The sequence below is a fragment of the Acanthochromis polyacanthus genome, chromosome 15, assembly GCF_021347895.1.
Source record: "Acanthochromis polyacanthus isolate Apoly-LR-REF ecotype Palm Island chromosome 15, KAUST_Apoly_ChrSc, whole genome shotgun sequence".
Classification (NCBI taxonomy): domain Eukaryota; kingdom Metazoa; phylum Chordata; class Actinopteri; family Pomacentridae; genus Acanthochromis; species Acanthochromis polyacanthus.
This window is the reverse complement of record NC_067127.1, coordinates 31,651,262-31,671,649: the sequence shown is the minus strand read 5'-3', so window position 1 is coordinate 31,671,649 and position 20,388 is coordinate 31,651,262. Positions and strand designations below refer to the sequence as shown.

General features: G+C 42.4%; 6 non-coding genes across 6 annotated transcripts; all 6 read left to right on the top strand.

The window, feature by feature from the left end:
- The first annotated feature begins 1,766 nt into the window (after positions 1 to 1,766).
- On the top strand, positions 1,767 to 1,840 carry trnat-agu (transfer RNA threonine (anticodon AGU)). Its single transcript has one exon. It is a non-coding gene; the product is annotated as a tRNA-Thr (tRNA).
- A 1,638-nt stretch (positions 1,841 to 3,478) lies between these two features.
- Positions 3,479 to 3,552, top strand: trnat-agu (transfer RNA threonine (anticodon AGU)). The gene has a single exon. It is a non-coding gene; the product is annotated as a tRNA-Thr (tRNA).
- A 148-nt stretch (positions 3,553 to 3,700) lies between these two features.
- trnaa-ugc (transfer RNA alanine (anticodon UGC)) lies at positions 3,701 to 3,774 on the top strand. Its single transcript has one exon. It is a non-coding gene; the product is annotated as a tRNA-Ala (tRNA).
- Positions 3,775 to 3,996: 222 nt separating this feature from the next.
- Positions 3,997 to 4,070, top strand: trnat-agu (transfer RNA threonine (anticodon AGU)). The gene has a single exon. It is a non-coding gene; the product is annotated as a tRNA-Thr (tRNA).
- Positions 4,071 to 6,111: 2,041 nt separating this feature from the next.
- Positions 6,112 to 6,185, top strand: trnai-uau (transfer RNA isoleucine (anticodon UAU)). The gene has a single exon. It is a non-coding gene; the product is annotated as a tRNA-Ile (tRNA).
- A 437-nt stretch (positions 6,186 to 6,622) lies between these two features.
- Positions 6,623 to 6,696, top strand: trnat-ugu (transfer RNA threonine (anticodon UGU)). Its single transcript has one exon. It is a non-coding gene; the product is annotated as a tRNA-Thr (tRNA).
- Positions 6,697 to 20,388: the final 13,692 nt, after the last annotated feature.

The following is a 20,388-nucleotide window of genomic DNA, read 5'->3' as shown; positions in this document are numbered from 1 at the left end:
TCACATAAGTGTCTCTTTAGGAAAATGTCTAGTTCTTGAATTTGCCATGAGATTCATAAAGTATCTATCTATCTATCTATCTATCTATCTATCTATCTATCTATCTATCTATCTATCTATCTATCTATCTATCTATCTATCTATCTATCTGTCTATCTATCTGTCTATCTATCTGTCTATCTATCTATCTTCTTGTCACCTTTCTTTTGTTTTGTCTCATTTGTTGGCTTCTGTCCAGTATGACAGTTATAATGTCAGAAACAAAAGTTGAAATTATTTATTTATTTATGTCCAGAAATGGCAAAAACAATGGAATCAAGATGTACAAGAATTTTCTAAGTTCCCACAGCTGATACGAATATGGTGAAAATGGTGACTCAATATACTGTAGATATTTTACTACCTTTATTTTTATCGTATTGTCAAACTGGTCGTCTATCTGCTACATGTAAATCTGCAGTTGAGCTGGAAAGTCCCTGATTTTTTGTCATGACACTGTTGTTTACAGCTGAGTCACTAATGGCTTCACAAACTCATAGAGAAGTGCAGAATTTTTGGGTTTTAAAGACATTGTTTATTACAGACATTGTTTAGTACAAATAACTTTTTTGCCATTTTTTTTAACAGAGACATTTGAAATAAAGTGAGTTTAATGTTAGATTTGTTTCATTTTCTTAATGAAACTCATCTTTGATCATGAAAATTTTTAACACGAAAACAGTCTCATCAATGACTAAAATGACCAGATGCAGCTCTACATCTTCAGCATTTGTGGATTTATGAATATGCAGTTTACTCTCTGCCTCTTATTACAGCTCGAGCACACCGGCTCACCTTGAATAATCTATTGTACACAGTGGCAAGTTTAATATTAATGCGCGCTTGAACCAGAAACCTGCATGATTGCTTCCTTTCAGTTGTTTTGTATGAAATGTTGGCTGTCTAAATCTGCAGTTTAAAGACAGAAACTCTCAGCCATGGTGCTTATTTCACTCATATGTCTTTTAACACATAAAAAGACACCATATGTTCATCCTAAGAAGGTAAGATACTTGATTCTCAGGTGGTGTTTCCTCACCAGGTTTGTCTGTACCCGCCCCATGTTAACTATTTTAATGACAGTCACTTCTTTGCATGTTTGCAGGGTGGGTTGGTGGTGGGCTGTGGGTGGGCTGCGGGTGGGCGTGGGTGGTGGGGAGGTATGAGTGTTCCTTTGTATCCTCTTTGTACTGTGTGGGTTCGGGGGTGGGGGGTGGAACGGGTAGAAAGTGAGTCATCATTTTTAATTGTTTTTAATCTGTAAAGCACTTTGTATTGCAATTTCTTGTATAAAAAGTATGATATAAATAAAGTTTTGATTTGATTATACAGTTGTAATCCAGCAGTTAATTCGCAAAATCTCCTCAGTTTAGGGTTGTAAGTTTATGTCTACATGTTATCAGAGCCTGAAGCCTTGATTATACTACACTGTAGACGTCGTGTAGACATGAACCACTATGATGAGCTATGGCTTTGTTGGTAAAAACTGGGTGATTTAACAGTTTTTAATTAGAACTTTTGTACCATAGATCATTCAAAATGTATCCAAAAAATTGGGAGGGTGGCATCAGTTTTGTCTTATAATTTGGAAAACACAAAGAAAATATAAGATGTTAAAGTTAGCATAACTTCCTTGTTGTATACAGTTGTAATCCAGCAGTTAATTAGCTAAATGAAGCCTTGATTATATGATGTTGTAGACATTGTGTAGAAAGAGAGCCCTATGAGGCGCTGTGGCTTAGCTGGTCAAAGTGCCTGTCTAGTAAACAGGAGATCCTGGGTTCAAATCCCAGCAGTGCCTTAGGGTTACCATTTAACTTCCCTCAGATCAATATAATAATTGTAATATGACCATCATTTGTTGGTGTGGTTTTGAGTCCATTGCAAACAATCCAATCTATGCTAAAGTTAGCATATCTTCCTTGTTGTCCATCCATCCATTCTCTATATACCGCTTTATCCTCACTCTGGTTGCGTGGGGTGTTGGAGCCTATCTCAGCTGACTCGGGCGAAGGCAGGGGACACCCTGGACAGGTCGCCAGTCTGTTGCAGGGCTACGTATACAGACAAACAATCACACTCACATTCACACCTACGGGCATTTTAGAATAATCAATTAACCTCAGCATATTTTTGGACTGTGGGAGCGGAGTGTCTGGAGAAAGCCCACGCATGCACAGAGAGAACATGCAAACTCCATGCAGAAAGATCCCAGGCCCACCCCTGGATTTAAACCAGGGATCTTGGTCTCCAGGGGTCCTGGTCTCTGAGACCAGGACCATCGGCACTGGCTTCCCCCAAGGCTGTGTTCTTTCCCCACTGCTGTTCTCCCTGTACACCAACAGCTACACCTCCAGGCACCAGTCCGTCAAACTCCTGAAGTTTGCAGATGACACCACCCTCATTGGACTCATCTCTGATGGGGATGAGTCTGCTTACAGACTGGAGGTAGACAACTTGGTGACCTGGTGCAGCAGGAACAACCTGGAGCTCAACGCCCTGAAGACAGTGGAGATGGTGGTGGACTTCAGGAGGAACACAGCCCCCCCTGCTCCCATCAAGCTCTCTGACTCCACAGTGATCACCGTGGAGTCTTTTGGGATCCATCATCTCCCAGGACCTGAAGTGGGAGATGAACACTACCTCCATAATCAAGAAGGCACAGCAGAGGATGTACTTCCTGAGGCAGCTGAAGAAGTTCAACCTGCCAAAGACTATGATGGTGCACTTCTACACGCCCATCATAGAGTCCATCCTCTCCTCCTCAATCACCGTCTGGTACCCTGCAGCCACCGCTCGGGACAAGAGCAGGCTGCAGTGCATCATCCGCTCTGCTGAGAAGGTGATCGGATGTAACCTGCCATCTCTCCAGGATCTGTACACCTCTAGGACTTTAAGGTGTGCAACCAAGATCTTGGCTGACTCCTCTCACCCTGGACACAAACTTTTTGAACCCCTCCCCTCAGGCAGAAGGCTGCGGCCCATCAGGACTAAAACCTCTCACCACAAGAGCAGCTTCTTCCCCTTTGTTGCATCGCTGTTGAACACTGCCCGTGACCCACAGCTACCCCCACACTCTACCTGACTGACTCTAACTCCCACTTGGAAACCTACTGCAAATCGGCTCTGTTCACTACATTAATTACTGCTGTGTAGTAACTGTGTATACCTTGTATATTTGTCTATTTTAACATATATTTCTTACATCTCTTTTACTTACTATTTCATTGTACTTGCACCAAGAGCACCAGAGAAAATTCCTTGTAAGTGTAAAAACCTACTTGGCAATAAAACAAATTCTGATTATGATCTTCTTGCTGCAAGGAAAAAGTGCTAACCACTACTCCACTGTGCAGCCCCTTCTTTGTTGAATACATTTGTAATCCAGTACTTAATTAGCTAAATGAAGCCTTGATTGTGTAGAATGAGAGCCCTATGAGGCGCTGTGGCTTAGCTGGTCAAAGTGCCTGTCTAGTAAACAGGAGATCCTGGGTTCAAATCCCAGCAGTGCCTTGGTGTTACCCTCCACTTGGCTAAGCAAATTCCTCTCTGAGATCAGCAGAGTAATTCTGACGTTAATGCTGTATGCTAGCGTACTTTTGAGTCTATTGCATGCAACCTAATCTGGCATAACTTGTTGTGTAGAGCTGCACATCTGTTGGGTGCTGTGGCTTAGCTGGTAAAAGTGCCTGTCTTGCAAACAGGACACCCTGGGTTCAAATCCCAGAAGTGCCTTCGTGCCCATTCTTGGTGTGGTTTTGAGTCCATTGCAAGCAATCCAATCTATGCTAAAGTTAGCATGCCTTCCTTATTGTATACATTTGTAATCCGGCACTTAATTTGCAAAATGGCCCTAATTTGGGGGTTGTTAGTTCAACAATGTCTAAACACGCTATCAGAGCCTGAAGCCTTGATTATACTATGTTGTAGACGTCGTGTAGACATGAACCACTATGAGACGCTGTGGCTTAGCTGGTCAAAGTGCCTGTCTAGTAAACAGGAGATCCTGGGTTCAAATCCCAGCAGTGCCTTGGTGTTCATAGATATACACAAACACAAGATGGCTCATGAGCGCTGTCAGCCTATGGAGAGCAACGTCGCCACATGGCGGCTGTCTTGGGACAGGGCTGCTCGATCACTCATAACATTAAAGTCAATGGAGCATAGATTTTAAAATCACTGTAGGTTGCTCAATTTTCAACCGATTTTACAACAGCTTGGTTTGTAATAAACGTCAGAGATGTACTTGTTTTACTGCTTACATAAGAATAATTAAAACCATTGAATTCATATAAAACTTATATTAAGTAGATAGGTAATAAAGAAATAGCTATACACACACAGATATTATACTGTCAATCTTTAATATTTACAATATTCAAATAGACAAAATAAATAAATGATGATGAACAAATAACAAAAAAGTAATGCTAAAATGAAAAAATAATGACATTTGAACAAAAAATAAATAAATAATGAATAAAGAAAAATAATAACAAGGTTCCCACTCTTTTCAATAAATCATTTTCCAGGATTTTTGCAGTGTCCCATAACCAACTGAAGTTACAACAATGGAGTGGGCAATTTTTAAGTTAATCTCGCCTTCTTAAAAAAAACAAGATTACAGGTTGATGACCAATATCTCTAACTAGCTGCACAGTGTCATGTTAAGCTTTTGAATTTATTTATTTCTAAATCTCGGGCATGAAAATTGTCTGCTAGCTGTCTTTTTAGTCAAAGATTATTTAGTGTCTTACTATTCTTAATTTATGGTTTATACTTATATTGTAATCTTCACAATTTTATCCTGCTGGTTTGAGGACTGCAGCGAGGACCTTCCACTTCTCTAAACTTCAGGCTGCCACTGCAAAAAAAATAAAAAATGAACACAGATATCATCTTTTTTCAGCATAAATGGATGTAATTGTAATTTTATTATTTAGCATTGCACTTCTTTATTACTATCAGCTTTCTAATGCACAGATAAAAACAAAGCTCAACCAAAATCAATGCACAACAAACAGAGATGTTGTCTTTTCTTTTCATGAACCTGGTGTCTACATTACCCACAATGCATTTCGGCTGCAAGCTAACTAATCCAAGTATACAGCCATGGCCATAAGTCTGGACACAGCATGACTTACTATGTCTGTTTTGATGTCTATTACAGAACATAACTAATATTTTTTGACAGCACCAGTTTAATTAGTCAACAAATCAACAAGGGATATAATATTATCAATAAATTTCAACAATTGGAACAACTTTGTTCCCAAAACATAATATGAGAAGAAAATAACCAAAAAATTCACAACCAAATTTGGTAAGAATAACAAAATGACACCAAACTCTTTTGATGTTTTTTTAAAATATGAAACTTAATATAGTTCTCGGGAGTTGTGTACTGTATTGTAAGTGACAATTTTGTGGTATTTTCTAAGATTCACAAGCGTCATGGTAACTGTGTCCAAACTTATGGCCATGGCTGTAGATGTATACAAACAATAAGTCTAAGGTCTCAAAGTATCTTAACAAGCAAATAAATACAACCACAAAGAATGTAATTTCGCCTAAAGAGTCGGTTCTCAAAAAACGCTGGTCTCAGGAATACCTAATAATTGAAAATCAGATTGTGTTCTCAGCCTTGAGTAGCCAGGCAGAAAAGACACACAACTATGCCGCATTTTTCAAAACGAAAAGCTGCGATTTCGGAATTTAGCCTGAATCATAGCCAGGTGAATAAGGTTTGTAATAAACTAAACCGTTTGTAAATCAATCAAGAATTGAGTGAGTTATGAGTGTTAAAGTGAGGAAATCATCCACCTTACCATTGACTACAGTACAGTGCGCAAGAGCAGTCCCCTGTCCTAACGACACCGCGGACTCCGTCTTGAGACATCTAGTCTTTTTTATATATCTACGTTGGTGTTACCCTCCACTTGGCTAAGTAACTTCCTCTCTGAGATCAGCAGAGTAATTCTGACATTAATGCTGTATGTTAGCGTACTTTTGAGTCTATTGCATGCAACCCAATCCAGGCATAACTTGTTGTGTAGAGCTGGACATTTGTGGGGTGCTGTGGCTTAGCTGGTAAAAGTGCCTATCTTATAAACACGAGATCCTGGGTTCAAATCCCAGCAGTGCCTTAGGATTACCATCTAACTTCTCTCAGATCACAAGAGTAATTTAAAAATGACTCATTTGTTGGTGTGGTTTTGAGTCCATTGCAAGCAATCCAATCTATGCTAAAGTTAGCATGCCTTCCTTATTGTATACAGTTGTAATCCGGCACTTAATTTGCAAAATGGCCCTAATTTGGGGGTTGTTAGCTCAACAACGTCTAAATACGCTATCAGAGCCTGAAGCCTTGATTATACTACGTTGTAGACGTCGTGTAGACATGAACCACTATGAGGCGCTGTGGCTTAGCTAGTAAAAGCTGGGTATGCAGTTGTAATCCAGCACTTGATTAGCTATAGTGCCTTAATTTGGGGGTTGCAAGTTCACGTATATACACGTTTTCAGCGCCTGAAGTCTTGATTAAAAGAAGTTGTAGACATTGTGTAGATAGAGACCCCTATGAGGCGCTGTGGCTTAGCTGGTGAAAGTGCCTGTCTTGTAAACAGGAGATCCTGGGTTCAAATCCCAGCAGTGCCTTCGTCACCCGCCGAGTGGGTTGCTTTTGGATTTAGAAGGGAGAATGACCAGATTATTAATATTGTTAAGGTTTTGCACTAGGTTCTTAATGATCGGGTGGAGCACCTTGTCAGCAACAGTATTACATAGAGGGCGAGAAAACCAGATGCCGGTGGCAAACAATCATTTAATTACAAGATGAATTTCTTCTCATACAATACAGGTTAAACTCCTGCGTTACACTCCTCGGGCCTGCAGCCAGCAGAGGAAACAATCCGATGTCACTTCAGTCCTTTGTTAAAATCCGCTTAAAAAGTAAAATTCCTCATTAAAATCCACCATCCGAATCGTCTCGGGGGCCGTGACACGCGGGGCACTCAGTTCGGCCGTCACGGGATCCGTCCACCTTCCTCCTAAGCCTGGCTCGTGTCCGGGGGAAACCACCTAGAAGACACAGATCCACTGCCAGTACGGAAGTCTCTTTCTCTCAAAGCCACAACCACGATAACGTGCACACACCAAAACGCTACTACAGAGTCCCCGAAGGATACTCACCCGCCAGGCAGAGCTTAATTGCCCTGCCGCTGTGAGTATGTCACGTCATAGCGTTATGGTTTCCTCTCCGACTTTCTCTCTCGGCGTCACCGTCTGCCTCTGTTCTCCGCGTCGTCCCTCTCCGCTGGGCCACCTTCTGCAGTGCTTATCCCAGAACGCTCTCCCTTGTCCTCCATTGACTCCTAAATAGTTCTCTCCACCAGCCGCCGGCGCCTCCAGCCCCGCTACCATTGGCTCCTGTGGAAGGAAGGGAGAACCCAAACAGGTGCAGCCTATTGCCTCATCAGAGGCGTTTATGGGTAGTGGGAAACCCAAAACTCAATAGAAAATTCTTATAATAAAGAAAACATGCAATATAATCAAAACACCAACAATATAAATCCCAAAACATGCAATGAATACAGAAAAGACAAATATCAAAACAGACAATAAACCCAGTCCCCACTACCCCCGTAACATTCCCCCACACTTTAACGTTGTCAGTCCCTGCAACATCATGAGTCTCTATATCTCAGCGGAGGCTGTCCTAAGTTTTCCCTGGTAGAACGCCGCAACACAGCTTCAGGTTCGTCTCTTACCAGCGGCATTTCTGCCGGTCTGGGGGGAAACCCATAAATCAATGGCACCGGGACCTCCTGGGGCTCCACGGCTGCCTGAGTCGCTGCTGGAGCAGTGTCCATCAAGGGGGCCGTACACACCTTCAAGGCATTTCTATGCACAGTCTGTACCCGCCCTCCCTTTTCAGGCTGAACACGGTACACCAACCCTGCATCTCCCACCTGTTCAAGAACAACAAAAATCTCTGGACCCCACCACGGACACAGTTTCCCTCGCCCTTGTCGATTCCTGTTCCGAACCCACACTCTCTCTCCAGGCACTACAGGCAACGCCCTAGCTCCACCATCATACCGCTGTTTACTTCGGGTGGCTACACTGCCCATCCTCTGCTTAGCAAGACCATAATCAGCGGTGAACCTCTCTTGATGATGCTTAACCCACCCTTCTACGTCGTGCTTTCTCTGCTGGAGCCTGACACCCAACTCAATGTCTACCGGGAGACGCAGGTGTCATCCAAACATAAGGAAGGAAGGGGCATAACCTGTAGCACTATGAATAGTGTTATTATAAGCGTGGACTAATTCGGGTAAATACTCAGGCCAACGGTTCTGTTTGTCAATTTCGAGAGTCCGAAGCATCCCTAACAGGGTCTGATTAAACCGCTCTGCACTTCCATTACCAGCAGGGTGGTATGGAGTAGTCCGACTCTTTGTTACACCATAAGTGTCACATAACTGCTTCATCATTACCGACTCAAAATTTGGTCCTTGATCTGAATGAAAACGCGCAGGACAACCAAAAGGTTGAATAATCTACGCCCAGAGCGCCTTAACAGTAGTCTCAGCTGTCTGATCTCGCGTAGGAACTGCCCAAGCATAATGGGTAAACAAATCAGTGGCCACCAGAATATTCGGATGTGTATCAGTGTACCGACCTCGCGACAGAAAATCTAAACCCACCACCTCCAGGGGATAAGACACCGAAATAGGTCTTAACGGGGCTCGAGGCTGAACTCTCTCTCGTTGCAGGTCTTAACGGGGCTCGAGGCTGAACTCTCTCTCGTTGCAGGCTGCAGGCGGCACACCCTTGCTGGAACTGACGCACTTCCCCCTCCATCCCTGGCCAGAAAAACTGCTGACGGATCCGTGAAAGAGTCCTCTCCACTCCAGCATGACCTATGGCTTCATGTACACTCCTCCACACTTCTCTGCTCCTCGAACTGGGACACAATCTGATGTCTCGTCTCATGAGTCTGTGAATCAAACACCTTACGGCACAAGATGTTATTCCGCACACATAACCTCTTCCACTGCTGCAACAGTCTCTGACTTAGTAAGGAGAATGTCTGACGCTCCAGTCCTCCAGGCAATGCATGCGTCTCCACATACCTTTTAACAGCCCATATATCCGAGTCGGCAGCCTGTGCCTCCTCCCACTCACTCCTGGTCTGCTCTTCTCCATCTCCTTCAGGTTCGAGCTCAATCGTTGCTGCCACTGGGATCGTGTCTGTGTCTGTTAGGCTGGAGTCACCTGCAGCTGAAGGGTTAACCGGATATCTGGACAAAACATCAGCATTCACATTGCTCTTGCCAGAACGATACTTAATATCGAAGTCAAAGGAGGCAAGCTGTGCAACCCAACGCTGTTCCACTGCACCCAGTCGAGCTGTCTGTAGGTGGACAAGAGGGTTATTATCGGTGTACACAGTAAACCTCGCCCCGGTCAGGTACCCCTTAAATTTCTCTGCGACCGCCCACTTAAGGGCCAACAGTTCCAATTTAAACGAGCTGTAGTTGGCATCATTACGCTAGGTTGGATGTAAACTCCGGCTTGCGTAAGCTATGACACGCTCTCGCCCTCCCTGGACCTGGGCCAAAACAGCTCCCAACCCTTGGTTACTCGCATCTGTATACACAACAAATGGAAGAGAATAATCAGCATAAGCCAATATGGGTGCTTGAGTTAAAGCAGTTTTGAGTTCAGTGAAAGATGCTTGGCATTCAGGGGACCACTGCACCTTCTGAGCTTCAGATTTCTTACTGGCTGGGACCCCAGTAAGCAGCTGATTCAACGGCCGTGCCACCTTAGCAAACCCGGGCACAAATCGTCGGTAGTAGCCCGTTAGTCCCAAAAAAGCTCGTACCTGTCTTATAGTGGCAGAGACAGGCCAGTCCAATACAGCTGAGATCTTATCTGGATCCGGTCTCACTCCTGTTGCATCTACGATGTGGCCCAGAAACTTCACCTCAGTCTGTAGCAACTTACACTTATCCAGCCTCAGCTTCAGCCCATATTGCCCCAGCTTCTCCAACACCTTATCCAGATGCTGCAGATGGGAGGTAAAATCAGGAGAGTACAAGATGATATCGTCAAAGTACACCGACGCATAGTTGGATAGTGGCCCACTTAAACACCGCTGCATCAACCGTTGGAACGTGACTGGTGCATTACACAGGCCAAAGGGCATCCATTCAAACTCGTAGAGTCCCAGCGGTGTCGTAAAAGCCGTCTTCTCTCTGTCCACAGGATCCATCTCCACCTGCCAATAGCCACTCGCCAGGTCGAGCGTCGAAAACCACTCTGCTCGGGTCAAATTGGTCAGGGTCTCCTCGATCCTGGGTAGAGGAAAAGCATCTTTATGGGTCACTGCGTTCAGTTTCCTATAATCAACACAAAACCTCCAACTGCCGTCCTTCTTTCTTACCAACACTATGGGCGCCGCCCATGGGCTGCAACTCTCCCTGATGACACCTGTTTCCAAAATACCTGAGAGTAGCGCGTTCATCTCTTTATACATGGTCGGGGGCAAAGGACGATACCGCTCTCGGACAGGGGGCACCTCACCGGTGTGTATTTGGTGCTGCACTAGACTCATGCACCCAAAATCCTGGTCATGCTGTGCAAACACATGCTTCCATTTCCCCAGGAGCGCACGCAGCTCCTCTTGTTGCTGCTCCGACAAATCCGGTCAATCCACAAGGCTGCTCACCTCCTCCGGGAGTTCCTGCTCTTGTTCACCCGCTGCTGTATTCACCAGGCCCACTTCTACACAATCATCCCTCAGCGAAAGGTTCAGGCCCTGTGGTCTATGTACATCCACCTCCTCGACATAATACAGCTGGCCCAGCTTCTGGTATCGGCCTATGGTCAGACAATACGGATGAGGGTTACAAATTCTTATCGGGACCCTACCGTCTCTCACCGTCGTCAACGTGCGCGCCACTCCAAAGCTGCTGTTCTCAGTCAGTCCTTCTACGAGGGCACAATGAGTCTTATCCTTGAGGCCCCTCGGAGTCCAGGCCCATACTAGCAGCTCGCTCTTGGGGGGAACTTTAACTGCACGTCGACTTGCCGATCGCACACAGCCCAGCAGGCCATCTTCGGTCGAGGTTGCTGCAATGCGGCGGCAGGTAGCAAACGCATCCCTCCAAACTTGGTGGCTCTGCAGATCCTGAAACAGGGAACCAGACTTCTCGGGATGTTTAAAAAACATATTCCAGCACGAGGTCACAACGTTCATTCCAATAACCAGTGGGTGTGTACAATGTTCATCTTTTGCAATCACAACTCCCCTTCCAGGTATCATCATCCCCTCAGCTTCCAAATCCACCACAGCATAACTCACATAAGGCAGTTCGAGTCCATTAGCTGCACGCAGTTTAAAAAAAAACGTAGGCCCTTCAGCACAAGTTATCTGGGAAAAATGTCGCTCAAAGAGGCTTTGTTGCATCAGGGTGACTTGAGATCCCGTATCTAACAGCCCCACCAGCTCAACTCCTTCAATTTTAACAGTCATTGTCGGGCAATTTTCAATAACTGCATCAGTGACACTATCTCTCTCCCAAACACGCTCAACCCCTGGCCCCCGGACCTCAGCAGCAGGGATAGTTAGTTTAAAGCCGGCGGTGGAGGCATCGCTTGTCTACAGAACCTAGCGATGTGGCCTGCCTGCCTGCACCGGCGGCAGATGGGCCTACCTTGTTCGTCCCAGCGATTTATAACATCCAGCTGCCGCTGTCGTTCTCTCCTCGGTGGCACCGGAGGTGGCCTTTCCCTGCTGGTGGGCTGGAGGAGTGATTTCATCTCTCTCAACAAATCTTGCGTCAATCCAGACACCTGCGCTCTCACATCATCCATTATTTCCTGCTTCAAAGTCTCCTTCCAATTAGTATCCTGAGTTAAAGCAGACACAGGGTTTATTCACAGACGCACAGGTTACCTCTGGCTTGAGATTCCCGCACTCTTGAGTCCAGCAGGAGTGCCTCCTGACGAATGCGGCAAAGGTTTCATCTGGGTTACGACGAGCATACACTTTAAGGGCTTGGGCCAAAGTTCCATCCTGTAACCCCAACAACAGTTGATCCCTCAGGGCGGCATCAGAGGGGGCGCTATCAGGATCGTGCCGCTGCAGCCTGCAATGTAGCTCTCTCAACCGTAATATATAAGAAGGCACTGTCTCATCTAACTTCTCTCAGACCATTAGAGTAATTGTAATATGACTCTCATTTGTTGGTGTGGTTTTGAGTCCATTGCAAGCAATCCAATCTATGCTAAAGTTAGCATGCCTTCCTTATTGTATACAGTTGTAATCCGGCACTTAATTTGCAAAATGGCCCTAATTTGGGGGTTATTAGCTCAACAACGTCTAAACACGCTATCAGAGCCTGAAGCCTTGATTATACTACGTTGTAGACGTCGTGTAGACATGAACCACTATGAGGTGCTGTGGCTTAGCTAGTAAAAGCTGGGTATGCAGTTGTAATCCAGCACTTGATTAGCTATAGTGCCTTAATTTGGGGGTTGCAAGTTCACGTCTATACACGTTTTCAGCGCCTGAAGTCTTGATTAAAAGAAGTTGTAGACATTGTGTAGAACAACCCGGTCTCACGGGGATTCGTGAAACTGTGACGTAAGTTTTTGTTTCGGTTTCGTGCGCACCAACACGATGTCGTCATGTTTTTCGTGCAGCTCACCACGAACGAAACCCGCTGTGGTAATCACATCTGAAAGTGGTTTATACCGGCGGATTCATGACGATCTAAGCTGTCCATCGGCGTTTGCGGCTGCCGCCGCGGCCGCCGCCGGCGGACATTCTTTAGATTCCTATGCGAATTCGTCGGATTCATGACGATCTAAGCTGTCCATCGGCGTTTGCGGCCGCCGCGGCGGCCGCCACTGCAGCCGGATGTCCGGCGGCCGCGGCGGCGGCGGCCGCAAACGCCAATGGACAGCTTAGATCGTCATGAATCTGCCGGTATAAACCACTTTCAGATGTGATTACCACAGCGGGTTTCGTTCGTGGTGAGCTGCACGAAAAACATGACGACATCGTGTTGGTGCGCACGAAACCGAAACAAAAACTTACGTCACAGTTTCACGAATCCCCGTGAGACCGGGTTGTGTAGAAAGAGACCCCTATGAGGCGCTGTGACTTAGCTGGTGAAAGTGCCTGTCTAGTAAACAGGAGATCCTGGGTTCAAATCCTGGTAGTTCCTTGGCGTTTCTGTCCACTTGTCTAAAGCGACTTTCCCTCTGAAATCGGCAGAGTTATTCTGATGTGGGTGCTGCATGTTAGTGTACTTTTGAGTCTATTGCGTGCAACCAAATCCATGCTAAAGATAGCAGACCTTTCTTATCGTAATCAGTTGTAATCCAACACTTAAATTGAAAACTTAAAAATCTCCTTAATTTGGGGGTTGCAAGTTCACGTCTATACTCGAATGGGTAGAAGGTGAGGCCTTCTTTTTAATCGTTTTTAATCTGTAAAACATTTGGAATTTCAAGTTCTTTTATGAAAAGTCCATACATTCTCTATACACCGCTTTATCCTTACTTGGATCACTGGCGCCTATCTCAGCTGACTCAGGCGAAGGCAGAGGACACCCTGGACAGGTCACCAGTCTGTCGCAGGGCTACATATATGGACAAACAATCACACCTATGGACAATTTAGAGTCACCAATTAACCTCAGCATATTTTTGGACTGTGGGAGGAAGCCGGAGAAAACCCACGCATGCACAGGGAGAACATGCAAACTCCATGCCAAAAGATCCCGGGCACAGGCCAGGACTCAAACTAGGGATCTTCTTGCTGCAAGGCAAAAGTGCTAACCACTACTCCACTGTGCAGCCCTTCTATGAAAAGTGCTATATAAATAAAGTTTTGATTGATTTTCACTGGAGGGAGTCTTTAAATATCCACCAATTAACACTACAAGGAGGAAGCAGTCAGTGTTGCTTATTTTAAAAAACGTATTTTAAATCGAGGCATATATTAGAGTGTCCTCTGAGGACATATTTCCCTTGGGAAAACACCAACAAACCTAGTTTTGTACTATTTATTGCACAATTTTAATCATTCATGTGCAATAATAGCAATTAAAGGGGCTAAATGTTGTGCTATTCCAGTTGAAGTCCATCTTATACAGTTTAGTATTGCACTATCGTTTCTAATAAGTGTCCAAATGGTTCTTCTGCCTTCATATAAGGAGAACATATCCACTGTGGTGTCACGTTCTGCTGCTCTGCTCCTTTAGCTCCTGTATTACTGATGGGGTTGGTGATGGGAGGCTTCATCCGCTGGGATCGTTCTCCTACATCTGAGCTCAGAACTAAGAAATTAACTTCCTAAATGTCTGATAAATCCTGAAGCACTCAGAGGTCTGCATTCTGGAAACCTTCCAGTTCTCTAGGAGTCAGTGTAGCTTCACCTGTTGTATGTTCTTTCAGCATCGAATCAGTGGCGTGTTGTTTCCAGCTGCACAATTAATCCACCAGTAATTGTGATCATGATTCTGCCTTTCACAATTAATTAAGCCCGATCATATGAGATACTGACATTTTGCATTTGGCGCGATTGCTCCGGTGCATCAAATGAAGCGCTCCCTGTGCACAAGTAAACTGTCTCACCAATCATGGATGATTAACTGGCCTCCCAAACACAGCTACAGCTTCAGGCAAGGTGCATTTTCACTACAAATTGAAATGGAATGACATTTCTGTGCTGCGAAAAATCATTTTCACTTGGTTCTGCATTTTTACGGTTGCATGAGAAGAAGATTTTAGATTGTGAAAGACTTTGGTTGGAATTTATCTCTGTGGCTGAGACTCCCCACATTTAGTAGTCTGCAGCACAAATTAGAAATTTTGACTTGATAAACTCCATTCATCCATTATCTATACAACACTTAATCCTCATTAGGGTTGCAGGGGGCTGGAGTTTATCCCAGCTGACTTAAGGTGAAGGTACAGGGCCCCCTGGACAGCTCACCAGTGCATCACAGGGATACTGTACATACAGCGCCATGAAAAAGTATTTGCCCCGTCCTGATTTCTGTGTTTTTTGCATATTTATCACTCGCAAAGGTTTCAGATCATCAAGCCAATTTTAATGTTACACAGAGACAACCCAAGGAAATACAAAATGCAGTTTCTAAATGATGATTCAATTTATTAAGGCACAAAAAAATCCAAACCTATCTGGCCCTATGTGAAAAAAGTAATGAAAGTGAAAACGTAATCCAGCCGTATCTGGCTGTCCTGGGTCTCTCATTAACTTTTGTCAAGACAAAAATCACTGTTAATTTAATTTAAATGAAATTCCACCTGAGATCTCTGTTGAAATGAAAAACTTGGATTTACATCTAAAAGTGACTATTGTTTGTTTTATGTTTTAACATTTTCTGCCTGTCTTTTTGGTGCACACCAAACCGAAAAGTCCCTGAAGTTTTGTCTCTTGACTGTCAGTGCAGCTGAGTCCCTCATGACTATAGTTAGTGCAGAATTTTTTAGTTTCTACATAATCTGTTTCATACAAATGGTTGCATTTTTAGCAAATATTTAGATGAGACAAGTAGAATTAAGTGATTTTGATGACTTTAGTTCAGATTTGGTTACGTTTTTTTTTTGACAAAACAGCACATTACAAAGATTTTGACCGGAATTTCTGTGGCTGTGCCAAAAATGTGCAGTTTTGACCTGATGAATCCTAAAACAAACACTTGGATCTACTTCTTCCATATATTAACACATTTTTACTTTCATCTAACACATTCTGCTGTTTTCTTTTTGGTGGACGCTGCAGAAAGATGTTGTCAATACTAGAAAGAAATAGTGACACACATCCTGTAATTCAACTGAAAAGTCCCTGAATTTATGTCACTTGACTGTCAGTTGCAGCTGAATCACTAATGGCTTCTCGGTTACAAGGAGTGCTGAATTTTTAGATTTTTACAAGATTTATTTCATACAAATGATCGCATTTTTAGCAAATTTTTAAACAAGACAAGTAGAATAAAGTGATTTCATTGATTTTAGCTCTGATTTGACAAGACTTTGACAGGAATATCTCTCTGTGGCTGTGCCAAAATTTTTAAGCTTTGACCTGATGAATCCTAAAACAAAGACTCGGATCTACTTCTTCCATTTATTTCCACATTTTTACTTTCATCTAACTCATTCTGCTGTGTTCTTTTTGGTGGACGCTGCAGAAAGATGTCATCAGTACTAGGAAGAAATGGTGACGCATAGCCTGCAGTTCAAGTGAAAAGTCCCTGAATTTTTGTCAACTAACTGTCAGTTGCAGCTGAATCTCTCATGGCTTTACAGTTACAAGAAACACAGGTTTGTTTGTTTTTTTTTTTTACAGAATCAACTTCATGCAAATCATAGTTTTTTAGTTAATATTTAAATGAGACATGTAGAATAAAGTGATTTTGACAGCTTCACTTTGAATTTGGTTACATTTTCGATGAACCTGCACTTCACAAAGTTGTCATCTACACCAAAAATTTGAAATTTTGAGCGGATAAATCCTTTATAAAATGACTCTTTCATTTGCTGTTGGTATATTTCTTTATCTAACACGTTCTGCTGTTTTTCTGGGGCTGATAAAGGCCATGTCTAACATGTCAGTCTGTGTGTTTCAAAGGTCACATTGAACAAAACGTCAATCTGAAATGCAATTATCATCAAAGCTTAAGAGTTCTTTTCTCACATCAGTTACTTGTCAAGTAAATTCTTAAGGAAATAGCTACACAATAGTGAAAAAATAGAAAGGAATGGTGAACATTAGTGGAGCAATTTGATGCAATGGCATATAAGTAAGAACATATAAGTAGTATAATGCTGCATGTACATAATGGAATAACCTGGAACGTGCTAATGTTTCACTATATGTAATAAGAAAATATTTTAGAGTGCACCGGTGTCACATCACTCCAGGCGTCATGCTGCAGTTTTCCATTACCTGTCAGAGCTTGGAATTAGAGAGTGTTAACCTTTATTTTGACACCAGCTATAAGAAAAGAGACGTGTGAGGCAGAAAAACAAGAGAAGGTGAGGAAACAAGTGTGCGTTCGGATGACACTTTTGAACAAACACAGCTGTTTTGTGCTTTTACGACACACACACACAGTCATGTTTGTGTCCTTATTCACCTGCCAGCAAAAACCTGCACATCCTGTCTTAAAACCTTTCAGCTAAACGAGACAGTTTGATACTGCAAACTCCTGTTTTCTGTTTCTTTTCTTTTTTTCCCACCCCGTGTTACTATTGTCTCACCACTGCAGGAGACTTTTAAACATTTCATTCTGAATTAATGTTTACATAGATGTCAGAACAACTTTAATTTCATCCAGTCTTGATGCTCACTCATGAAGAATTTAAGCAAAATACACAAAACATTTTGCGGTAAGTGGTGCTGAAGTTATTCTATCCCACTAATGGAATAAAAGACAGTGTTTTCTGATCTAATAACGTGTGCATGTGTGAATGTCATCTATTTTTCATTAGAATAAAATAGACTCACAGCACATCTTTGAGCAGAAATTGAAACAGCTGCTGCTTAAACACATTCAGCTGAACATAGACTTTGTGTCATGCTGACTTCAATCAAAATGTGATTTGCAGTTTCAGAAGAAGTAAAAAAAGATCCAGTTTCGGTTTCAAAGAACTGTCACAGTCAAGAAAAAAATGTTGTTCAGAGTGTATTATGGGCTGTTCATGGATGTGTTTGAGAATACAACACACAAAATACCCAATTGTGTTGGTTACATATTACTAAAATTAGGCTTTACAGATATTTCACTGGACTGTAAACTTTATTTCATGCACCTGTAATTGATGGTTTTCAATTCAGTTATTTCAATTAAATATATATTTATCAATAAAATGCTAAAGTTGTTGTAGTTATGCCAGTAAAACTGAAGCTAACTCCATCAAACTACTGGAGTTTACATATTGCTTTATAATTTATAGGAATTACTATCACAGATTTTTCCTGTCACGTTTTTACTCACTGTGGGTGCATTACTTTTTTTGTTTTGCATTTTTGCACGTTGTTTTTCCACGTTTTCAGAGTATTCAGTATATTTAGTGTTTCTGCAAATAGATTCTGTGCTCAGATGTTTTATGTTCAGCATATGATTTGGGGTTATAATGTGACTGTAGATGTTAGAACAACATCATTTCGTGCAAAAGATCAATAAAGTATCAAGCTATTGTAACCTGTGGAAACTTTCAGTCCTGTTAAAATCAGAACCACAAGTGTTCATACAACAAAAGCAACATCCAGCAGTCAGAATGTGATGCAGCTGTAGATGATTCAGGGAAGTACACACATGAAGATATATATTTACTTCTGTTTACTGGACTAGATTTATTTGAATTTGAATTATTTATCTTTTATCTTTTCTTTTCAACTTGGGGCCAAATTAGAGATCCAATTAGCCTAATGTTCTTGATTTTTGTATTGTGGGAGGAAACTGGAGCAACCGGGGAAAACCAACGCTAACACGGAAAGAACATACAATAAGTACAGAAACACATGGCGGTGTTTCTATGCAACTGCAGCGGTAAACACTGAGCATCTGTGCTGCCCTTTGATGGAGAATAGAGGAGAGAAAAGGGGTGAAAGATAAGAGGTAAAAGGGGTTACCCTATTACCTCCTAAGCTCCTGTGTCCATCACATGGACATCAGGAGGCTCCACCTTCTCTTTAAAACTTTTCAGTATGTAAAAACAACTGCTGAAAACACTCACAAAAAGACTCAACAATGAAGCGATTAATGAACACCCAGTGGTCACACAAATGCTCAAATTACACTAATAAATGCTGGTAAGCTGTCATTCAGTATAATGCTCCTAATCAATCTCTTGACCACGAGTGGCAGCAACGTTGTGACCAGCTCCAGCCAGCGTTCTTCTTTTCTTCTTTCTCTTTCTTCTTTTGTTCCTTTTCTGTCCTTTGCAACTTTCTTCTCTTCTTTTTTTCTGCTTTTTCTTCTCCTATTTTTCTTTCAGTTTCTTAATTTTCTTTTCTTTCTTTTGCATTTTCTCCTCCTCTGTCTTCCTCTGGAACAAACCAAATAATCCTCTTTTCTGAGTCTTTTAAATCAGAAGCTGCTGAAACTCCTGATTTTCCTGCTCCAGGACTTTTCTCTCTTCCTCCATCATCTTTTTCTCCTCCAACAGATGCTTCACTTCCAATACCTTCTTGCTGGTATTTGCTTTCTCCTTCTGCTCCTGAAGTTCAGTGTTGATGACCTCCATGTTATCAAGCTTCTCTTCAACGTCAGCACACACGAAAGTTTGGTGAACGGTGAAGGAAGACGGGACTGCAGTGAGCTTGCTAGACAGAAAGTTTTCTTTTAAAAATCTTCCTGATGGCAGCTTGGATAAAAGTGTGGTTGTGTGCAAATTGTGCAACAAAGAGTTTTCTTATCACCGCAGCACTTTAAGCTAACAGTATCACCTCAATGCAAAACATGTTGCTGTTAGCACCAGAGCTAACGTTAGCTACGGCAGTCCTGGTAACTGCTAATGATGTAGCCATCCCATAATAGATCATAGAAGACATGAAAAGAAATCTTAAAATGTTGACTATAATTGCTGTAATTGCACTCTGAGTTTGCAGTAATCTGTGAATGTAGTAGACAGATGAAAAATGCAGATAAATGTACATTAAAAAAACATTTTTATGGTTTAAGTTATTACGCTGCCTCCTTGGTGGAGTAATAAGGTAACCCCAAAAATGTCTGTTTTTTAATAACTTAATTATAAACTTTTACTTTATAAAAAATATCTTTGTTTATAAGTAAAAATGTATATTCCAAAAAAAAGAACCATTCAACAACAATGACACCATTTATCAGACCCAGAAACCATGAAAACCAAATGAATCTGTGGATTTTCTACTTTTTGAAGGTCGTTGAACTACCTATGCCTTTGTTATGTGCCATAAAATGGAAAAAATGAACTAAATCCATGCTTTAAATCATCAAAATCACTTTTTTTTCTATCTGTCCCATTTGAAAATTGTATTAATTTTATACATTTTAAATTATAAACACGTATATATCTATCCATTGATTCAACTGTAAACCAAACTTTATTTGAACTGAAAAACTTATTACTTATTACTACTTATTGTGTCAAATACTGCTTGTTTGTGACAAAACGGCTCCACGCCACCTGGAAAATTTCAAACAGGAATTTCCGCCAGTATGTGTCACCGACAGCTATGAAGTTTGGTGACTTATGTAACTCCTCAATACGCACAACAATGTAATTGATACCCATGCCCAAAACACAACAGGAAGT